At 42.0% G+C, this 21,497-nt stretch overlaps 1 protein-coding gene across 11 annotated transcripts in view; it reads left to right on the top strand.

The window, feature by feature from the left end:
• The window catches only part of Ptprt (protein tyrosine phosphatase receptor type T), a 1,025,960-nt gene that overhangs the window by 304 nt on the left and 1,004,159 nt on the right, over window positions 1–21,497 (top strand). The window lies entirely within an intron of this gene.

Raw genomic sequence — 21,497 nt, 5'->3', positions numbered from 1 at the left:
CCTGCGGGCCCCCCGGGCTGGAGTAACTTTCCGCGGTTGTTGCGAGTATTTCCACTTGCTGCCTCCCACTTGTCGGAATCTGTCACTTGAGTGTTTGGGGCGGCGAGATGAGGAGCGGCGTCGGCGCCCGGGGAGAGCATTCTCTCCCTTGAGCACCTTGGGCTGCGCACGATGTAAGTGGGGAGGACAGGTCCCTAGCAGGCCGAGGCTGTCAGGGCGCCGGAGACACAGGAAGCTCCAGTCCTGTTCTAAACAGGCTGCTTCTCTCAGCTTCGCTTTAAGCTAGCCGCTGAAGACACATATGGGGGCGGGGGTGTGTGGTGTTCGTTAATGACCGAGACAACAATACCTCTGTCCCACCCTGTGCCATTATCCAGAGTAATGGGTACCCCTGTTAAGGCCCTTCAAGTGGAGTGGCTTTGACCTGCAAGCCTGGCTGCTCCTGCAAACTTCGGGGGACTCGTATTTGGGTTTGACCACAGGCATTTCTCCAGTGTGCGCTGTGGTATGTACGTTCCCAACGGAAAGTTCATGCTCAGGTGACCCAGTAAGAACAGGGATCTTAGACGTCATTAAATTGCACCGCAGGCAGCTTCCATTCCCGGGTCCCCAAATAGTTCGCAGTGGAGGGACAGAGAGAAAGAAGTGATGCAGGTATACCTCCAAGTTCAAAATCACCTTGGAGTTTCCTAGCACCATTGCCTCTGATACGACCACGCCAGGCTGAGATTGTTGGGATCGTGGGTCAGGTTAAGAGAAGCAAGGGTAACTTAGGAAAAGGTTCTTTTTGGATTGCTAAGCAACAACTATGACCATATATGAGAAAGAGAGAGGGGGAGGGGAGGGGGGTGAGAGAGAGAGAGAGAGAGAGAGAGAGAGAGAGAGAGAGAGAGAGAGAGAGAAGAGACGGAAGAAGAAAGAAAAGAAAGAAAGAAAGAAAGAGAAGAAAGAAAGAAAGGGAAGATAGGCCATGAACCTGGGAACCGTGAACACGGGAAGGGTAATGTTTTTAAACAAGCTGCTTTTGAGAGTAAGAACCGCTGGAGTGACATTCCACTGGGAACGCGTTAGATTCTCCCTCTCTTGATACTAAAATGGAAATTGAGCATGGGACTTCTGGGGAAGTCCCGAGGCCGGGAAGTTGGGCGACGAAAACACTGCTTTTGAGGTATGTGAAACTGAAAGGTTGGACTAGCAAGACAGAGATGAGGGACAGCTGCGATACCATTGTAAAGATGGTGTACCATTCTTTTTCCCTCATTTTGGGGTCTGTGTTAGGTGCGCTGGGAAGAAGGATGCTGGGGCAGTCCTATGGATCCGGGTATGATTCGTGACTCTGATTTTACCATACTCCAATGCCTGGCTGGCCGACCACACAGTAGTAGTACTCACGTTCCCGCGGCAGTAACAGGATCAAAAATACTCCATCAAGGGTCTAGACCATTCTAGGATAGCAAGCTGTAAAACCCGTACCGACCAATTCCTCAAGCTGTCCAGAGCTGAACGCACGCTCGTTCCGGATGCTCCCGCCAGGTGGCGCTCGCCCACAACTGTTAAAATGCAAATCTAGTTGCTTTCATCTCAGGAATAGAACTTCTTTTCAATTTTTAAATGAGTAATGTGTTTATTCAGCAGCCTTTTGTTAAAACATTTAGAGAAGTGTGAAGAGCAAGCACCTTTTCTTTGTTTGCTTTTTGGAACACATGGGAAAGAAAAGCAATCCTGGAGTCCAGTTTGGGAAGGAATCGGCTGTTAAAGGCGCCATATGTTTCTTTTTTGGGTCTACCTGAGCCTGGTGCAAATCTGCTATAGCATCTATTTAGCAAGTGGCTGCGTTTGTTCCCGGGGCTCCTAAAAGGAGTAGGATTAGCTTGTGTTGGGGATTTGGTGCATTCTAAGCCTCGGTCCTTTATAGAAATGGGGATTTTCTGTATATATCTCTCCTCTTCCCTCTGGTTTAATGCTAACTAGATTCATTTAAATTAGATTTTCTTGGTTTCCTTGTGAACATCTGTATTTGTAGAGGCAGAGATGCTGCAAGTGTTGACTTTTAAAAATGGACTTATTGTCTCATTCTGTTCCTAAATGCAGTATTGTCAGAATCCAAAACTACTATAAATATGAAAATAGCTTGTTTTCTTTTAAAGTATCTTATTTAAAACTTTTGTTACATCTGGATAAATAATGCATTTTAAAACTCAGTGATGTGTTATCCATATTCCTTTGATCTTAAGATTCCCAGTCTTGAAAGCAATTTCAATTCGTAAGCTTACATCCAGGACATAGCTGGGATGGTAGGTTTTGCTGTAACATGTTGGTCACGGTGTCCAAAAGTCAAAGGCAGAAGCTTGTCATCAAAAGACAATTTCCTTCTTCTTTACTCTAGCATGTGTTTCATGAGCCATGACAATTTTGGTAAGGAATTATAGTGAAAAAAAAAAAAACAGCTGGCTAACCGTGTTGCAAACATGATTTGGGATGAGGAAAGAGAGAAGCAGTTAAAGAGACAAGAGGATAATTAGTACATTTATCAGTGGGTTTCAGAATTTGTATACTGTGAACAAAAACAGACCTTAAAGGGGACTGATATGAGATGGTGATTGCTGGCAATGTAGTCACTTAACTCCATAATCGTTGCCAGGTACCTCTGGGGAACTGTTAGCAGTACAGTTGAATTTTACTTTCTGTCTTAGATTTCTTGATTTGTTTCCTAATAAAAGAACAATTAATGTGCAAACCTGGATTGAATTCTATTCCAGCAACCATCACAAACTTCTCATAAATGCAGACCACCTCTTGGGTTATAACCAATTATCTTTCTCCTCCACTTGAATTCTTTCTTGTTTGTCCTCAGTACAGTTCCCGCAGGCTCCAGGCTGCCAGCCGAGATGGTGTCCCCTGTAGTAGTGTAACTGTCACCTTTCAGAGCCATGATCAGAGGAAGTTACAGCATCGTCCTTTCAAGCATGGGATACTCTCATGACTCTCTGACAGTGTGTTGCTGTGGAAACAAGAGCAATGCTATATAGGAGTGGTCCTTGATAAATATTTACTGATGATGATGAAGAGATGGTTGAGTCTTTCAGCAATCGGGATGGGGAAACAGGGAATTCAACTCAGGAGGAGGCATGGTTTGGAGAAAAGAGCGAGCTTTGGAGTCTAAAGTCCTTGACTTGAAGCCCGCCTCTGCCTTTTACTGTCTACGCCAGCTTGGGCAAGTCACTTATCTTCTCACATCCCCAGCTTCTCACCTGTAAAGTGGGGATAATTATAGATACTCCAACTGGATTTCATGAAGACTGAGTAGGATGAAGAGTGAATAGAAGCCTGCCTGTGCAGAGTAGGCACTTTTTCCAAAAGGGGAACCTGGTCTGTTACTTACCTTGCCATTGGGGTACATACACAGGCTAGGGGTCAGGTGCCGATGTCTAACTGAATTAAGAATTGGACCATGGGATGGCTGGGTTTTGGTGATGAGTTTGTTTTTCTTCTTTTCTTTTTTAGGGGGCTTGATTCCCTGTAATTGATTTTCGACAGAGATTTCAAATTTTCCAAGAGATGATACTAGTACTGTTGGTCATTTAAGGGTTTAGATAGGGAATGTTTAGTGTTAAGCACATTTTTTTTTTGTTTTGGTGGTACTGGGGTTTAAACCCAGGGCTTCCTGTTTGCTAGGTAGGCACTTTACTGCTGAAGCCATTCCACCAGCCCTGCATGTTAAGCACATTTTAACTTTTGAATTAGAACTAATTAAGAACTACAGTTGGCTATGTGTCATAACAAGAAAGTATTTGGGTATAACCTTCCCCCTTCTTACCACCCTCCTGCAGACATTTCTCCTTGCCATTGGGTTCTGTCCCTGGTCCCATTTCCATTTCTTACCCTACCTAGAAATTAAGTGCGTGCTACTCTACAGGAGGACTGGGGGGTGGAGGAAGATGCTTTGTGCACTTGATAAACAAGCAAAGAAGAAGAAAACATACAGTGGGCTGTGGAATTCCAATAAACAAATAAAAAAGCTATGAGATTGTGGAAAACAAACCGTGTCGGACAGGTATAACAACATTTGCAAACATATTACAGAATTGGATCTAGAAGCCAACCTCCTGTAGATGTTAGAAAGCAGTCAGAGTGTCTCATGACATTTTATAAACTGGATTCAAATTGGTTTGGAGAGGAAGAAAACTACAGATTTTTTTTAATGGATTAATAACAATCAGACGTAGCCACAGGGACAGCAGTGATCAATAGCATTGTGTCCAGGTGAGCCAGGGTGACTGGTTAGGGTCATGGAATTCAGCATTTGATGTGGGCTTGCTGGATTCTTTTATTTGTTTGTGAGAGGGAGAAATGACCAAGGGAATGCCATTTACTTCTTATCTATGGGTAAGAGTTGCAGATTCTAAGGAGAAATCAGAGGGGCCTGGCGAGGATTCTAGAGGCAGATCCCAGCGGACCTCCTGGAAGTCAGCCATGAAAAATGGGAATTAATAAAGCAGAGTGGTGGAAGCATGAAGTACTGGGCAGAAGCTGTGGTCATTAGGGCCTGTTTTGTCCCCAAATTTCAGCATTTTCTTACTTGGCCCATCCTAGGTATATACACAGGGAGGGCTGCTTAGCAGCCCCATCCAAGCCACCACCAGACTGGTGAGTTCCTTATAAATGGAAATAGGTCTACAAGACTGGGGGGCAGAGGAGACTGAATTTTTGTCACACTGGAGTCAAGCTGCTGAAGCATGTCTCACACATACACACGCATACACAGACACACACAGTGCAAGAGCGGAACCTGTGTAAATGCTTTCACATTTCTTGAATATTCAGCTTAAATTTTTTATTGGATGCTGGAGGGAATGACAAATGGTAAAGCCACTTTGGTAAGCAGTTTGTCAGTTTCTTTAAAAAGTTAAACATATACTTGCCATAGGATCCAGTAAATACACTTCTAGGAATCTACCCAACAAAAAGGAAAACATATGTGCACAGAAAGACACAAGCATGAATGTTCAGAGCATCATTATTCATAGTTGCCCCAACTGAAAACAGTCCAAATGTCCATCAACTGGTGAAGCCAATGGGAGACTGCTAGTGATAAAAAGGAATGAACTAAAGATGGCTGCTTCAGTATGACTGCACTCTGAAAACAGTATGCTAAGTGAAAGAAGCCAGATACAGAAGACTTTATATTACATGAGAGACCCAGAAAAGGCAAATCTATAGCGGCAGAGGGCAGAGCACTGGTTGCCTAGGGTTAGGCACAAGGCCAGGAGTCCAGCAAGAGGATAGGAGGGAACGTTTTTGGGTGATAGGAAGATTTGAAGACTGGAATGGCAATGGTTGTGTAACTATAACTTTACTAAAAATGATGGAAGGGTGCACTTAGGGTGGGTGATTTTTTTATGTAATAAAATTTAAAATTTTCATTTCTGAGTATGAACTTTCATTTACACTGAAGGGTAAATCCCAGCTGCTCAGTGTACTTATGGTATGACCTTGACGAGTCATTTCACTATTCTGAACCATTATTTCTGCATCTGTAAAGTGGAAACACCAGTGTCTTGGTGTTGTAAGGGCTGGAGAGAGTTCCTGTTAATTGTCAAGCTCAGTCCCTGGCCCAAGATGGGGATCGAGGGAGTAGCGTTACTGTTCCTTACCTCTTGTCAGTTTCCATAATAGTTTCTTGTATTAACTATTTTCAAGGGTTACTCTTTTTCAATTGCTTACACTTTTTAGTCTCTTTAGATTATGAGTTAAATACATGAACTAGCATTCTTCTCTGTCACCCGTCAATTTGGCAAAAGTTAAAGTATTTGAGAGTATCGAATTTTGGCAAGAATCTGAGCAATTAGGTGGCTTTGTTCATTGTTGAGTAGTGGAAATTGAAGCAGCATTTTTGAGTGCTAACTTGGCAATGGCCATTAAAAATGAAGATGCAAATACTTGTGCCTGTAGTGTTTTGGTATCGTGTACATGGGTAGGAGGAGAGAATAGACCACCCATCCATTTCCTTTTTCACTAAGCCAAGAATATGGGAATTTAACAGAAGAGCAGGTGCCCCACATCAGTGGTAGATACAACATTTTTGGCTCCTTGTTTCCAATCAAGACGAACAGTTCCATATTGGTTTGTCTCTGCCTTTGCAGGGGGCTTCCATCAACTCTCTGTATACTGACAATCCATGTACTGCTTTTTTCTTTCCAGTGCTAGGGATCAAACCAGGGCCTCATGCATTCAAGGCATGCACGCTACCATTGAGCTATATCTCCAGCCCTTGGTTTTTTTGAGACAAGGTCTCACTATTTACTATGTAGCCTAAGCTGGCCTCAAACTCACAATCCTCCTGCCCAGTTCCGTGTGTTGCTCTTCTTAAAAAGCTGTTCACAGACATTGACCTTTCTTGGCACCGTGAAGCTCATCCTTCACACTTGGAGGATGCAATGCTCAAACACACACACACACACACACACACACGTTACTGAGCAATATTCTCAGCTCACACTTCTGAGAACCCTCAAAGTCTGTTTCTTTTCAGACCGCTCCTGATGTTGCTTTAGTCTCCTTTGTCCCAGTGGTTCTGAAACCAGCCACAAGATCACAACCCATTTCTGATTGTCCTCCCTTAATTGATGGTAGGTATATTTGCCTCTTTGTTAGTGAGTGTGAATGGATGAATTCTTTAAGTGAATTTGCATCAGCAAGCAGGACTTCTAAAAAAGTGCTTATTATTGGATTGTCATTATGTATCAGTGGCCTTGGATTGTCTGGAGTTCCTTTAATTGATTGTAATTATGGTTTTTCTGTTTTTGCTACTGAAATGATACAAGTTTGGTCAGTAGGAGCTCCTTCAAACCAGGTCCTTTTTCATCACATCTCTCTTTGAGAGAATCTTTATTTTTCTGTGACAACAGGTTTTCTGACCCAAACATACCTCCAGTTATTGTTTAAAGAGTTCTGGTCCTTTTTTATTTGTGGCACAGGGGTTTGAACTTAGGCCTCATGCTTGCTAGGCTTGAGCCACTCCACTAGTGCCAGTCCTGGTTCCTTTTTGTGGGAACATCAGAATGGAGATGCATAGTTCTGCATTTTGTTTCGACACTGACCTAGAACAAGGTAAAACAGGGACTGCTGGTAATGTTAGAGATAGCAAAGAAAGACATTTTAAAGAGTGTGAATGTATGATTATCTTTTTGATTTTGTAAAGTTGGATTGAATGTGAGAAGTTATTAATCTAATTAAAAATAATTTTGTCACATTATCATACTCTGTCTTAAATTTGTATAGTCTCTAAGTTGATGTCACCATTTATTTTCTCCCTAAGCATCTTGGAATTTGACCTCTAAGATCATGAGTCCAGTGATGGATCTACCTTTACTGTTCCTTGGGTACCAACTTTGGGAAAAGAAAGAAAAAAAATCCCAGTCTCACTCTAAGGGAATGATATTAGTTATCTGTTTCATAATTTCTTTGAGTCAGAAATTTGGTGTAGCATAGACTATTCCTCTAGCTCTGAGCTTCTCACTGTCTGCAGTCAAGGTGTTGATGGGGGTTGCAGTCAACCTGTCTCCAGTGGGGAAGAGTTGGCTTCCTGTGTTTCCCATGTGACTCAGTTACTTATGGACTCTCACTTGAGGGCCTCAGTTCCTCATGAGCTGCCGACTAGAGGTCGCCCTCACTTCCTTGTCACATGGGCCCCTTATAGCATGATGCAACTGGAAGTACAGCAACTGGCTTCGTTAGGTTGAGAAGACAAGAGAGTATGAGTAAGGTGGAAGTTACAGTCTTCTGAGACATTCCATTACTTTTGCTGTATTCTGTTTGTCAGAGGCAAGTCACTAGGTCTACTCTACACTTACGGGGAAGGAATCACAAAGTTTGTTGCATTAATAAGGGTTCTCCAAAGAAACAAAGTGAATAGAATGTCTAATAAGCTGGACACCTGGGAAGGTAGATGGTGTAAGTCTGAGCACTTGGGGGCTGGTGGTATAAGTCCTATCTGAGCCTGAAGGCCTGAGAACCAGCAGAGCTGATGTCCCAGGGCAGGAGTTAGTGGATGTCTTAGTTCAAGCACAGAGGATGGATTTGATTGTCCTCCACTTTTTTTTTCTCTGCTCTATTCAGGCCCTCCATGGATTGGCCATCTATTGGGAGGGTCATCTGCTCAACTCAGTTCATCGCTTCAAATGCTAATCTCTTCTACAAACATACTCATAGACACATGGAGCTTTACCAGTTATCTGGGCATTCTGAAGCTCAGTCAAGTTGACTCATAAAATTAACTGTCATGTGAAACTGGAGATCACCATGTTAAGCAAAATAAACTAGACTCAGAAAGACAAGTATGGCATTTTTTTCTTTCACATGTGGATTCTAGAAAAAAGACATGAAAATAGAAGGGGAGGTGGGCATTAGGGAAGAGCAAGGGGATGAAGGGGAAAGTAGAGGAAGGATAAGAGAGCCTAATTGGGTGGTGTATATGATCAAAATATGTTATATGCAAGTATGAAAATGTCACAATGAAGCCCCTTATTTTGTGCAATTAACATACAACAATAAAAAACCCCAGCTATCCCAGGCATGAATACCAAACAGGAGGGAGGACTGTGAGCTGTTTCAGGAGCTGCCCATTGTGGGAACCTCAGATAATGGTCAAATATGAGGAAGTCTGGTTTTCTGAAGAAAAATACAATTATAATCTTTGAAATGTGTTGAAATCCTTAAATTCGTATTATTTTGGAGCCACCAGTGTCAGTTCAGTGACAATCTTTCACTTTTTAAAGAGAGAGACTTAGTATCTCAAAATTAAGTCCAAATTAAGAAAAAAAGTTAATTAGCACTGTCATATAGTAAAAGCGAATGGATGTGAAGACCCATCAGATAACTTTTTAAACTTTACCCTCAAGTTGAAGAACTATATTGTGTTTTCCAGGAAATAAAACTTTCACAATAGTATGTAGGTTCCATGAGAACTAACTTCTAAAAAAATTGATAGGTTAGGGATATTATATATCTAGCTAAAACTAAAATTTTTACTGCATTTATGTATCCTAGTTTTTAAAATGAGTATCGTGTTAAACCTTCCTGGCCATTTCCAGAGAGTCTTTTTTTGTTACATAAAACTACCATAGGAAATTTAATAAGTTATGGAAACAAAGAAGGCTTAATGTAATATACAGATTTTTATAGGAATCAAAACATGTCATGCCTGAATCTTTAGTTTTGATTGCTGTGGTGTAGCACAGTCATCATGAAAGAAATTTGATTGCCTTATGTTTTCAGGGCAACTATGTTTAGACTTCATGACATTGTCCAAGGAGGGATGCTTTGTCCAAATCCAAATGGGCCAATCTGGCATTGAGCTTTCTGGTGCAATCTCTCTCCAGGAACTTAGCATTTTTCACAGATTAGCTATTTGCTTGGAGGGGTGGTGTGTGGCTCTGGAGTTCTCACTGTTTTTGGCTAGGTAGGATGTGTATTTAGCAGGAGAGCTACCACTTTATGATGGTCCCAACTCCAGGCTGTGTTGGGCCATTTCCACAAAGTGACCCTGGCGCAAAGTGACCCTAAGGAAGGATTTGTCCAAGACACTTAGAATTCACCCTTCACCTGTCTTGGGGAAGTGTTTGGATGGCCTTCACTTTGAAATACTTGAGTGTTTTGGCAGTTTCTTATTTATTACTTGTCCTCTTCAGCCCTGCTAAATTTGGGCTTGCAAGGATGGATGCCAGGCACCTCTACTGGTCAGGGGGAAGTGGGGACTTGTCTAGGTCAGGGTTGCTGCATTGTGGCTGCACAATTGTACAAACCTGGCCTGGGTCAAGGACCTTGCTCTTCTCTACTGTACCAGCTTGGTGTTTAAAGCCATTTCCATGCCTAATCCTTCTCCCATTTCCAGATCTGTGCCCTGGATTTCTTAACTGTCATTAAAAAAATTATTCAATGTGTTTTTCCTCTGCTTAATATTGTCCCTTTACCATCTTCTCACCTTTTGCATTACTTTTCCACATTTTTCTTATTGGAAGCATGTGTATTGGTGTAGAGGAAGTGGTTTTCAGCTCAGAAACCAAGACATTAGGCCAAGATTCTAAACTGTCTCACATCAGAGGTGGGGTGGGGTGGGAGGAGTGATCAGTTATTTTCCCAAAGCTTCTGGCCTTAAGGAAGCTGGGCATATCGCCATCGTCTTCCACGTGCCTCAGCTGGCTCTGGTTCAGGATGGTTATCTTCCGCTACACAATTGTCTGGAACAGAGCAGAGGCCAGCTCTAAAGCTTTGGTTGCGTTGTCTTGAGGCCATTTTAATTAGGTTTACTAAGGAACTAGTAAACCTAATTGGGCCTACTGGAAAAGAGGAAACTTAGAGCTTTTAACTATTGGCATACTCAGCCTAACTGTGCAAACCCCTTAACTGAGTCCAGGTACTGCACCATCCTTGCTTCAAACAGAAGCTTTACAAAAATTTTGATATTTTTATTAGTATGAATTTTCCATAAAATTTCCACTGTTCTAAGTATGCCTGTTCTAAATAGAAAAGAAGTATTTCTGGGACTTGACTCTCTGAACATCATTTTTGATAGAGGAGTGCAATTAATTTGAGCAAATTCCAGAGACCCAAGGTCACTGCTGCCTGTAAGAAGTGCACACACATTTACAACAGAATTTCTTAGCTTAAAACTGTAGCTTGGGGCTAATCTTATCGGTCACTTTTAAAGTGAAGTGGATGAAGTCAACTTTCTTACCTTTATTGTCTATACCTTTTCCTGCATATAAAAATTAGCATATATTTGAATACCTGTGTGTATGGTCTGCAAGTTGGCTTAGTGCTTATTGAAGCATTGCTCATCTAACCTCCAAAACCTCAACTGCTATCCTTTGTGTCTGCAAAGTTGCTTATCACTTGTTCCACCTGGGGCTCTAGAGGTAACTTGTGACTGCTCCCATCCCAGGTTGCTTTTTCCAGATGTTCATATGAGAACATCCTTTGGCGGTGCATAGACTTTTAGCTCAAACCTCAGACATTTAAAGGTTTTTAACTCCTTGCCTATGTGAGTCCTAGATCACATTGAAGAGTCCAGGAATTTTGCCTTGAGCTCATTGCTTTTGATTGAGATATCTTTTATAATATGTCAGGTCCCAGGGGTTGGAAGGGGAAGAACAGTGGATGTTTTACTAGACTCAGTTTCTTTCACCAAAATTCTCATGTTTCACACATGTTTAACTCATTGTTTCCCACTTTGGCATTTTAATCTTTGTCCAAAATGTGGCCACTGTGGTGGGCTCTTTGTGTCTATCCCACTTCTGATAGCAATTGCAGTTCCAGAGGGGATATAGATTATCTGGCCAAGACCCACAGACTTCCAAACTTTCATAAACTCTTGATTTGTTTAGCTCATGATATAGAATGTCATAAAAGTGAGGTGCCCATTCAAGGCCAAAGCAGATGTAATTTACCTTGACCTGGACTTTTTCATGCCTGGGCTTACTACTTGGGTACGTAATTGCTTATGACATCAACACTAGCTAAATCCTTCTTGTACATAGTTGCAGCCCAATTTTACTATGCCACTCCCTTTTGTGTCAGCATCGTGAACGATCGTCTGTTAATAATCTGATCATCCATTTAAGGAATATTTACAAATGTCAGGCTTTTCTGGTTAATGAACCAAACTCAGCACCTGTAAAACCACATCCTCTCCTGTGGGAAGAAAACAGATCTGATCTTATGGATGTAACAATCAAATATGTACTGATAGTCAAACTGTGCACGTTTATGTCAATATGAAAAGCAGATGGAAGGCTACACTCCTTAGAAGAGGCATGGGAGGAATGGAGCTGGGACATTGCTTGAAGGATGTTTTAGCTCTGTCTGTAGTATTCTGTTTCTTTTGGAAGTGGGAATATATGTTAAGAAGATTTGTTAAAATTAGTTGGTAATTCTTGATAGGTGAGAACATATGTGTTAGTTATACTTTTCTTTGTAATATTTCTACATTTAGATTATTCCCTTAAAAGGTGACATCCTTGGAGAGATTTTAAATTTTAAATGTATATTCTGTTTTCTTACATCATCTTTTCAAAATGAAATTGGATTTTGTTTTTTTGTGCAGAAAGCCTTATTTCTGAGTTTGTAATGAGGATTCCTTGGAGAATTCTAGGACGTCTGCATCTGGTTAGAAGGAGGGGAGCAGAGAACCAAGTTGCAAATGTAGGGAGATGTTTGAACAAAAGTGCTTGGGGCTGGTGAAGGGGCCTTGCCAGGCTCCGTGTCTATCTCCTACCTATATTCAGTTGTCTCTCCTGAGACCCTCTTGGACCAGGCTTCCTTACTTCCAACAGAAACAGCAGAGCTTTTTCTGTGGGACAGCCTTTAACCCTGGTGTCACTTGAGTCCTTGGCAAGCACAATTGATGCAGAGGAATGAAATTGCCCTGCCTTATCAATGTTTGTGAACGTGGCCAGTGTTCTCATCTGTGAAATGACCTGATGAGCTTTATGTCTTACGGGGTACAGTTCTCTGTTTCTGACCTTAGGATTTAGAATTTTTTTTTCTTGAAAATAAGATCACTTGATATCTTTGATAGAAGTTCAGTATATTAAAACTCTTCTTTTTCATAGTTGATCCATTTTGTTATTTGATACCATCCATAATTTGTTTACTTAAAGGCATGAGTTGTGAAATCCCCAAGATCAGGAGATAAAACAGAATGTTTCCAGGATTGCTGGTTTCTGACAGTGACTCCATTAGGACAGTCCCAATTAGAATGTGACAGCAGGAGGTTCCTCTCTCCTGGGATGAAATTCTAAACCTCAAGAGTATACAGGGGAGAAAAGCATTTAGCTTCCATTGGAATGGAAAGCAGAAAATACAAGGAGATGTCAAGTCAGCTGATGAAATGATGGATGATAGAGGGATAATAATAGGGACCAGGTTTGAAAGTTATGAAAAGCACAGGTGCACCAGGGTGTGGATCAGAGCATGAAGGATCTAGTGCATACCGGGGAATAAATACAGGAGAGGAAGTGACTGCCACATAGGGAATGGCAGCCTTACTGCATACTTCAAGTACTTATAATGAGCCAAACACTTGTCAAGGGCTTTACTAATTGTCACTCATCAAGTCTCCTTAACAGCTTTATGATGTGGGTACAATTATCATCCAAACTGAGGAGCAAAGTGCTTAAGTATTGAACCAAAGGTCACACAGCTAGCAAGTGGCAGAGCCAGGACTTAGAGCCCAAGCAACTTGGTGCTGGAACCTCTGTTCTTAGCCACTACTTTCTGCTCTTTGTCTCACTTACTTTGTGTCACCTGCTGTGCTAAGTTCATACTTATGAGAAAAATTAGGTCTTATTTGAAATTCCTGGGTGGAAAAGCTGTCTTCACAAACTTTCATGAGAATTCTTTTTGGAGATTTTTAAGACATCTTTGAATTCTCTTGATCCCAAGAGGCAGACATGGGATCATGTATTAGAAAAGATAATTGATTTCATGGAAATTCAAGGGCTTGACCATAGCCACCCTGTGGTCATTTCATTTCAGAATCTGGGTTCTTAGCCACCACGTAAGGCTGAATGTTAGAAGATTTTTTATGGCAATAAGAGGGGCTGTCTTTGCAAGAAAGAAGCCCATCTCTCCACAAGTCTCAGCTGTCCTGATCTTACAAGAGGAGGTTTCCATGGGGAGAACTTGCATGTGGCCTGGAGCTCAGAGCATACCCCTAGATGCAGCTGTCACTGATTTGCTTAGAGGGTTCAGCAGCCGGAGGGTCAGCATCCCAGAGTCCCAGACTATGGCCCTCAGACTGGTGGGGATCCAGTAAGCACAGCATTTTAGGAAAATGCCTCTTGGCTGGACATAGTTACTTGAGTTCATTTAAGTGACAGGATAGTGACCGTGTAGATTTAAGATAGGTGATTACTCCTCCTGCTTTACATATCAGAGTTTGCCTCAAGGAGCTCTGGTTTTGAGATACAATAATTTTCTATCTGACTTTCTAAAGTCATCAAATTCTATCCACTAAGTTTTTCACTGTGTGTCTCACCATAAAGAGCATGTAGATCAACTCTTACTTTTGGCTTTGAGAACTTAAGTTCTGGACTTGATCCCCTAAAAGCCCTTTGGGCTCTGGGTTTAGTCTTCTTTTGGGAAACATCAGGTGTAGGTAAGGTGGCCCATCTGTTCTTCATGATGGAACCCACAGGTGGGTAATGTCTCAGAGCTCAGACTTTGTGGTCTTAAGTCACTCTGTGGTCTTGGCTAAGTCATAAGTAATATGACCTTGAACATGTTTCTTGAGTCCTCTGAGCCTCCACGTGAGATGAGGCTAATAGCAGTAACTTGCTTGTACATGATTGAAATCAGTGAGGTGGTGTCTACAAAATGCTTAGCAGGGGCCAGGATAATGGGAAGTGCTCAGTAAATGCTGTTCGTTCTTGGTGGTGGTGCTCTTGCTGGGTGCTCAATGAAGCCCCATTACTGCAAGGAAGCACAAGGGTATGAAGTTGTTAGGGTGACCAGTTGTCCCACTTTGCCCAGGATGGAGGCATCTCTCAGGACGTGTGACCTTCTGTGCCTACTGAAAAACTAGGAATACTCTGGATGAGGTAATTGATTTAAGGAGTGAAAGACATTTGGGAGAGGATGAATTGGTTACTCTACTGTCCATTCCAGAGCCACAAAGCTTTGTTCAGAGTGATACTGGGGCATATGCTGTCCAGGTCTTGCAAATTGCACGTGCAATTCTTATTTGTGCAGCAAAAAAAAATCATCTGATATCTGACTACCATTTTAGATGTTACTTTAGGAAGAAATAGAATAGCTTTTGTCGAGTTTTGAAAATATTGCCACTAGAGGAGCTATGTGGGATCTGGTTGTTTATTTCTTTACAGAAAACAGAATTCAACACCAGTATGTCAAGAGTCTGACTAAGGGACAATTCATGGGGTAGGTTTGAGGTTAAGAGAACCTACAAAGGATGCCGAGGCACCTGGAGACCAGAAGTGGGGGAAGCCTTTAGCATCCTCTAATCTGGAAAGGAGCTGGGAAGAGGTTAGTGTTAGTAGAGTCCTTCTCTGTACTATGACATCAGCTGAGGTGAGGCTCTGTGACCTTAATTCCTTTGCATCTGGTTTCTGATTGAGTTTAGCTGATGAGGAGCACTGTCAGGAGGTTGTATGGCAGAATGAGAGGGGACTGGGTGCTTGTTCTGGTCCTTTCCTGCTTCAGTGCTTTCTGGTAAGGCTGTGTTCCTCAATGGCAGTGCTTCTCAAAGCATGGTCCCTGGACCAACAACATCAGCATCACCTTGGAACTTTCTGGAGATGCAAATTTTGGTCTGTACCCCAGACCTACTGGATTGAAATCACTGGAGTGGGGCCCAGCAACTAGTAACACCTACCCACCAAGTGACTTTGATGGATGTAGAAGTTTGGGAACCACTGGCCTAGAGAGCAGAGATGCACCTTCAATTCCATGGAGTACCTTAGCCGATCAAGGTGCCTTCCTGGTCTGGAGGTGAGTCTTTCTCTTATCCAATGAAGAGGGAGGTTCATCATCTCCAACCATAGTATTTGACTCTCTGAAATGGTTGTTTTGTTTATTTTGATGTTTGGTTTTGGATTAGTTTCTACTAGAATTTTTGCTCCACATGGATTGGGACTTTGTCCTGCTCACTGTTGATTCTCTGTGCCCTACACAGTTCCTATAGCTAGTGCTCACTTAATATTGGTGAATGAATGGATCTTAAGTTATTTCTCAGGTTACTTTCAGTGATTTTAGTCTTGAAGATTTTGTGCCCTGGCTTTTACAGGAACATCTAATGTACGTAACCAGAAATCTTTTTTTTTTTTTTTTTTAAGGTTTAGCAAAGATTTATTTTGGTATAACAGGATAAAGTATAGACAGGAAGGGGGAGAGAAAAAGAGAAACATTTCCTGTTCCCCATGCGGGAAAATGGTAGCAAAGATGCAAAACGGTGGGCCCACCTCTTAGTCTTACACTCAACCAGAAGTCTTAAACAGTGTTTCCATTTTTTTAAAATGAAAAGAGTAATTGACGAATTAAGGAAAAATGCTATGGGCACTTTCTGGCTCAGGGGCCAGGTTGGAACATGGGTCTGTGTCACACAGTGTCCCATGTAATTCTCATGGAGTCATTGTGGAGTTGTATCATTGTAAAGAGATGAACTCATGTTACTGAGGCTACATGATATACTTAGCCACACAACAACTAACTGGTTAAGTCTAGGTTTTAGCCTAGCTATGGACACTTCCAGGCCAGCATTGTTTCCATATCAAAGCTATGTAAGATTCAGAGGAATCTTCCAATTTGCAAAGGTCAATTGCATTGTAAAAGAATATCACGTCCTCAAATATATTTTATTTCCCTCAATATGTTGGAAAGAGAACTGGAGTCAGAGAGACCTGAACTAAATCCCAGCTCTCGCCCTTACTGGCTGTGTGTCCTTGGGCAAGTTACTATACCTTTCTAAGCCTAGATTCCCCATCTGTCCATGGGAACAACTGTACCAGCCTGGCAAGGGGCTTGTGAGGGTTTGAGATAATGCATGTAAAATACCTTGCAGGTGCCTGCAGCAGTGGTGGTTATATTATTATGTCATAGAGAATGGGCAATTCATGCATGAATTGTGTGATGAATCTCAATTTCATGGGCAGATTTTAGCTTAGTGCTCTTTGTTAGGAAAGACTGAAAATGTGACTTGACCTTGTCACAATCTCTGGAGATATTTTCATCCCCATCTGGATAGGCTCTGGGGTCGGACTGCTTGAGATCCTTCATCGTTCTTCTTACTCTCTGTCTGTCCTTGGAAAATCAGTTAACATTAACTTCTTTATCAGAAAATGGGGCTGATAGTGCCTATCTCGTTAGACAGTTGTGGATGTGATATGAAGTAACACGTAAGATAGTGAATACACAGTGTGAAAATTATTACCATCTTAAACATGAATTTCCACTGCATATCGAGTATGTCCATGGTCACAAATACGTATCTCTACTTATAGGTAGGCACCCTGTGTGATTCTGTGTAGAAATAGTAAATGGTAGCTCTATACCAGGTATCATACAAAACTCCCTTGTTACCTGCTATTTAGCGGTCTCACCTTCCAATGCACTGTCCAGAACTAGAAAGAAGCCAAAGAGCCTGTGAGCAGCTGAGATGCAGAACACACATAGAACTCTTGCCTTTTCTTCAAGGGAGAGCCCCTGACTGACTTTCGATGGTTAAGAGCTCTTGCTTTGCCTGACAGAGTTTTATAAAAACTTTTAATAAGTTTTTATCTGATTCCCTAAGCTCAGAAGGCTTAGAAGGAGGGAGACCTGCTGTTCCAGGGGGACAGGCTTGCAGTGGTGGTAAATAGGGGAGTGATGATGGCCTGATTGCTGGAGAAGAGGAAAGAAAACCAGAAGCAGCAGCAATGAGAGCTCAATAAACTCAGTAGCTGGAGCCAGGTCCGTGGCAGGGATTGCTGTGCTGCTCTCAAGTCCCCAGAGGCCCCAACTTATTGCTTTCCTCAAGATGTGGTGGCAGTATGACAGTTGTAATGTCAGGAGAAAGAAACAGGTGTGGGCTCCCAGTACAATAGCTTATCTTTTCATGGATAATCTTGAGTTGAAAAAGAGGCTAAATTGTTTTTTCTAACCTCAATGATTTGATTTTCAGAATGTTTTGATTTTAGGCATTACCATTTCATTTAAATCTTTGTTTCTCAAAAGGGCTGCCACCCTTTGCAAATAGGAGGCTGGGGCTTAGACGGGATAGAGGACAACTGAAGACCACACAGGAACTGAGGGTTGGACAAGGCCTGTAACCTACTCTTTAGATTCTGGGCCTGGGGTGCACACCACGGCCCCCTCTATCATGGAAGAGGCCAGGGAAGTATGTGAAACATGTTTGAAGCCTTTGTAACACAGCTCTTTAAGTGTCTGGCATTTAGTGTATGTCTTCAACCTAATGACTTTGGATTCGAGTGTTTGGAGTAGTAAATGAATTAGAGGATGAACCGTAGCTCTCTGGAAAACCCTTTTGTCATAAAGTCAAGTTTTCTCAGGAGCAGCTTGAATGAAGGCATAGTGGATGGATGAGTAGAAGATATATATTAAGGAGCTCAAGGCAAGGGAGAAGGATGTGAGCTCAGATTAGTGTCCAGAGCACAGTTAGGCGACACATTCTGTGGGCTTGGACAGGTCATCCTGGGTGCATTTCCTTGGAGGAGAATGCTTCTCCCTTTATTTCTGTGGCTTCTTTGATTTTGCTTGAACTAACTTGTCAGGGGAGTGGGCTCACAGCCTAGGTTCTTAGTTGAAAAGAAATTTTATTTTCCATAGGAACTTAATACAAGCATGGGGAAGAATTCCTGTGGAATAAAGATTAATAAAATAATGAGACAACAGTTGCCAGAGGACCCCTGTCCTCATCCTATAGTTTCTTGTTGCCTGTGTAACCCACATGATCTGAGGAGACCCATAGCCCATGGCCTGAACCCCAGGTGTGAGGCTGGGCAGTCCGGGTGCTGCCAGGACCTCTTACTCCTGGACTTAGAGATGGCTATGACATGGTTTGACTTTCTTCTTTGTCACTTGCATCAAACAGAAAGATTTGGCAGTTGACATTCTTTTTTGTTGGAAGAAAGGACTAGAGATTAGTTTAATATAACAGTTCCCCTTTAGCTTAAATGAGCCTCTGATCTGTCCTTTCAATTTGTGAAAGCAGTTGGAGGTGACTTATGGATTGGATGACTTCAGAAATTTAATTGAAGTGACAGGTTTGACCCTGTATTAGTTAACTGTTGCTGCATAGCATATTACCAAATGTTATCCACTTAACACAACACATGTTTGTCATCTCACAGTTTCTATGGGTCAGTATCTGAGCATAGCTTAGCTGGGCACTCTGTGAGTTTCTCACAAGTTGCAATTAAGATGTCGTCCAGGGCTGCGGTCTCACCTGAAGGCTGCACTGGAGAAAGACCTATTATTTCCAAGCTCATGGCTTTGTTGGCACCATTCAGTTTTTTTCTGTTTTTTTGTGGTGCTGAGGTTTGAACTCAGGGCCTTCACCTTGGGCCACTCCACCAGCCCTTTTGGGTGAAGGGTTTTTTTTGAGATAGGGTCTTTTGAACTATTTACCTGAACTGGCTTCAAACCATTGGACCCTTTGTGAATTTCTCACAAGTTGCAATTAAGATATCGTCCAGGGCTGTGGACTCATCTGCCTCCTGAGTAGCTATGATTACAAGCATGAGCCACCATGCCCAGCCAGTTTCTTGCAGGCTGATGGACAGAGGACCTTAGCTGAGATGTTGGCCAGAGCTGCCTTCAGTTCCTTGCCACATGGATCTCTTCAACAGAGTGGCTTACTTCATTTCTTTAGTAAGGGAGACAGTCTGCTAGCATGACAGAAGTCATAGTCTTACATAGCCAGTCACAAAAATGGCATCCCATACTTTCATCATTAGATGAAGCTCATTAGAAGCTAGTCACTAGTCCATCCCACACTCAAGGAAGGAGATTATATAAGGATGTGAGTACTTTGAGGTAAGGATCATTAGGGGCCATCTTGGAGTCTACCTGCCACAGACCCATATCTCAAGACTCCCTTCTTTCAGTCTCAGTGTTGCTACAAAAGGCCTTTCTTCTATGGGTACAGAAAGGGTTGAAATTTGACTAATAGACTGGTAGAGAGGGATGGAAGACTGATAGATTTGATGAAGTTACTTATTTGCCTGAGTTAACTTATCAAGTGTCTTGTAGAGAGTTTGTCTTGTGTGACTTCTTTCACTGTCACTATAACCCTGGGAAGTAATCATTATCTATTTCTTAAGATACATGAAGGAACCAGCACTTAGAAAATGCTCGAATCTTGTTTATGCTAATGAGGGTTGACAGCCATTGGGTTTTTAAGAGGTCAGAGGCATCAAGAATAAAGGCTTTGTTGGGTTGACTAACATGGCAGTACTTCCTGTCTGCTGGTGCAGGTTAGCTAGAGCTGGACCACTGGGCTAAGTTGAATGTCAAGTTGGCAAATGTAGCATGAGCAGTTACTAAAGTCAATCTAGGCTCCAGAGGGGACATTGGAAGTTGGGATTTGGAGGGAGGGATGGTGAGGGAAGCATAAGGAAGTCTTTTTTTCTCATAGAAGGCAGAAGTTGGGGAGGGGCATAGCTACTTTTTTCTTTGTTATCCATTTATGCCCCTTCCAGTATTGAATTTGGACTTTACAAAATCAATTAAAGCCATTATACTCTGATGTCTGCCAACCATAAGGCCAATTTTTCCTCTCCTTCTACCTTTGTCTGCACAGCTGTGATTGAGTTTTTTTAAAGTTTTCTCTTACATTTAAAAATGAGTGGAAAATGGAAATGTGAAATGCAGGTACTTGTGGTAATATGTTGGAGGCAATGATGGAGCCTGTCAGATGTACAGAAAGCATTGATTATTTAGCTTCAATTGGTTACTGGTCATGTGACTTCAATCAAGAGAGGAAATAAAAATGAAAGTTCATTAGATGTTGGAAATGTATCCTCCAATATCACATCTCCAAGGCCAAGTTTAGTGATGGATGAAAAAGGGGAAACCTATAAAATTATGGACTGAGAATCAACACTGAAGAAAAATAAAAACCTTCAGTGTTTCAAATGCAAAGAGAAATCAACAGATCCATAGGGCTTTTGATTGGAAGATGGCTTGCTCCAGACTCCTTAATCAAGGGGACAGAGTCCTGGTTCTTATTGACACATTTTTCAAGGAAGTTGATGACACCATCAGAATTGCCTCACAACTGCCAATGTAATTTTTTAAAAGCATAAATCAGACCATGCCCCTCCCCTGTTTCAAATCGCTCTTCTTGCACTTAGAATAAATAATGCCCTAAGCCCAAATTATCACTTATTGCCGATAGATCTGGCTCTTGATAATATCTTCCCACCCCACTTCTACAATTCACTTACTTGATTGAGTTTAACCTCAAATCTGACCCGCCACTTGTTTTTGTATGGTGACCTGTGAATGAAGAGTGGCTTTTACATCTTTCAAGGGTTGGTAACTAATCAAAAGAAGAGGAGTGTTTTGCAGCTTATGAAGATTATATGAAATTTGAATTTCGACATTTGTAAGAAGCCATTGTACTGGAACATGACAATCCACTGCCACTCATTTCCATATTATCTACGGCCTCACATTACAGCGTGGAGCTGAGAGGCTGCAGTGGAAACTACAGGCCCTGCCAAGGGTGAAGTGGCTATGATTTGCCATTCACAGGGAAAGGTTATTGCTTTGTGATTTTGCCACATTGGGCCTTTTTCCCTTTCTCTAACAGTGAAACCCATGCCTACCTCAGGGCCTTTGCTTTTGCTGTTCTGTCTACTTAGGATGCTCCTTCTTTTAAAGTTTCATCCAGACATCTTTTACTTTCTACCCACAGTTGTTTGTGTATGGTGATAGGTTAATAGCGTCATTGTCTCAACGTCTTTGTTTCTTTATTG

Source organism: Castor canadensis, chromosome 5 (genome assembly GCF_047511655.1).
Source record: "Castor canadensis chromosome 5, mCasCan1.hap1v2, whole genome shotgun sequence".
Lineage (NCBI taxonomy): Eukaryota > Metazoa > Chordata > Mammalia > Rodentia > Castoridae > Castor > Castor canadensis.
Note: the sequence above shows the minus strand (reverse complement) of the source record. Positions and strands in the feature narration are given on the sequence as shown.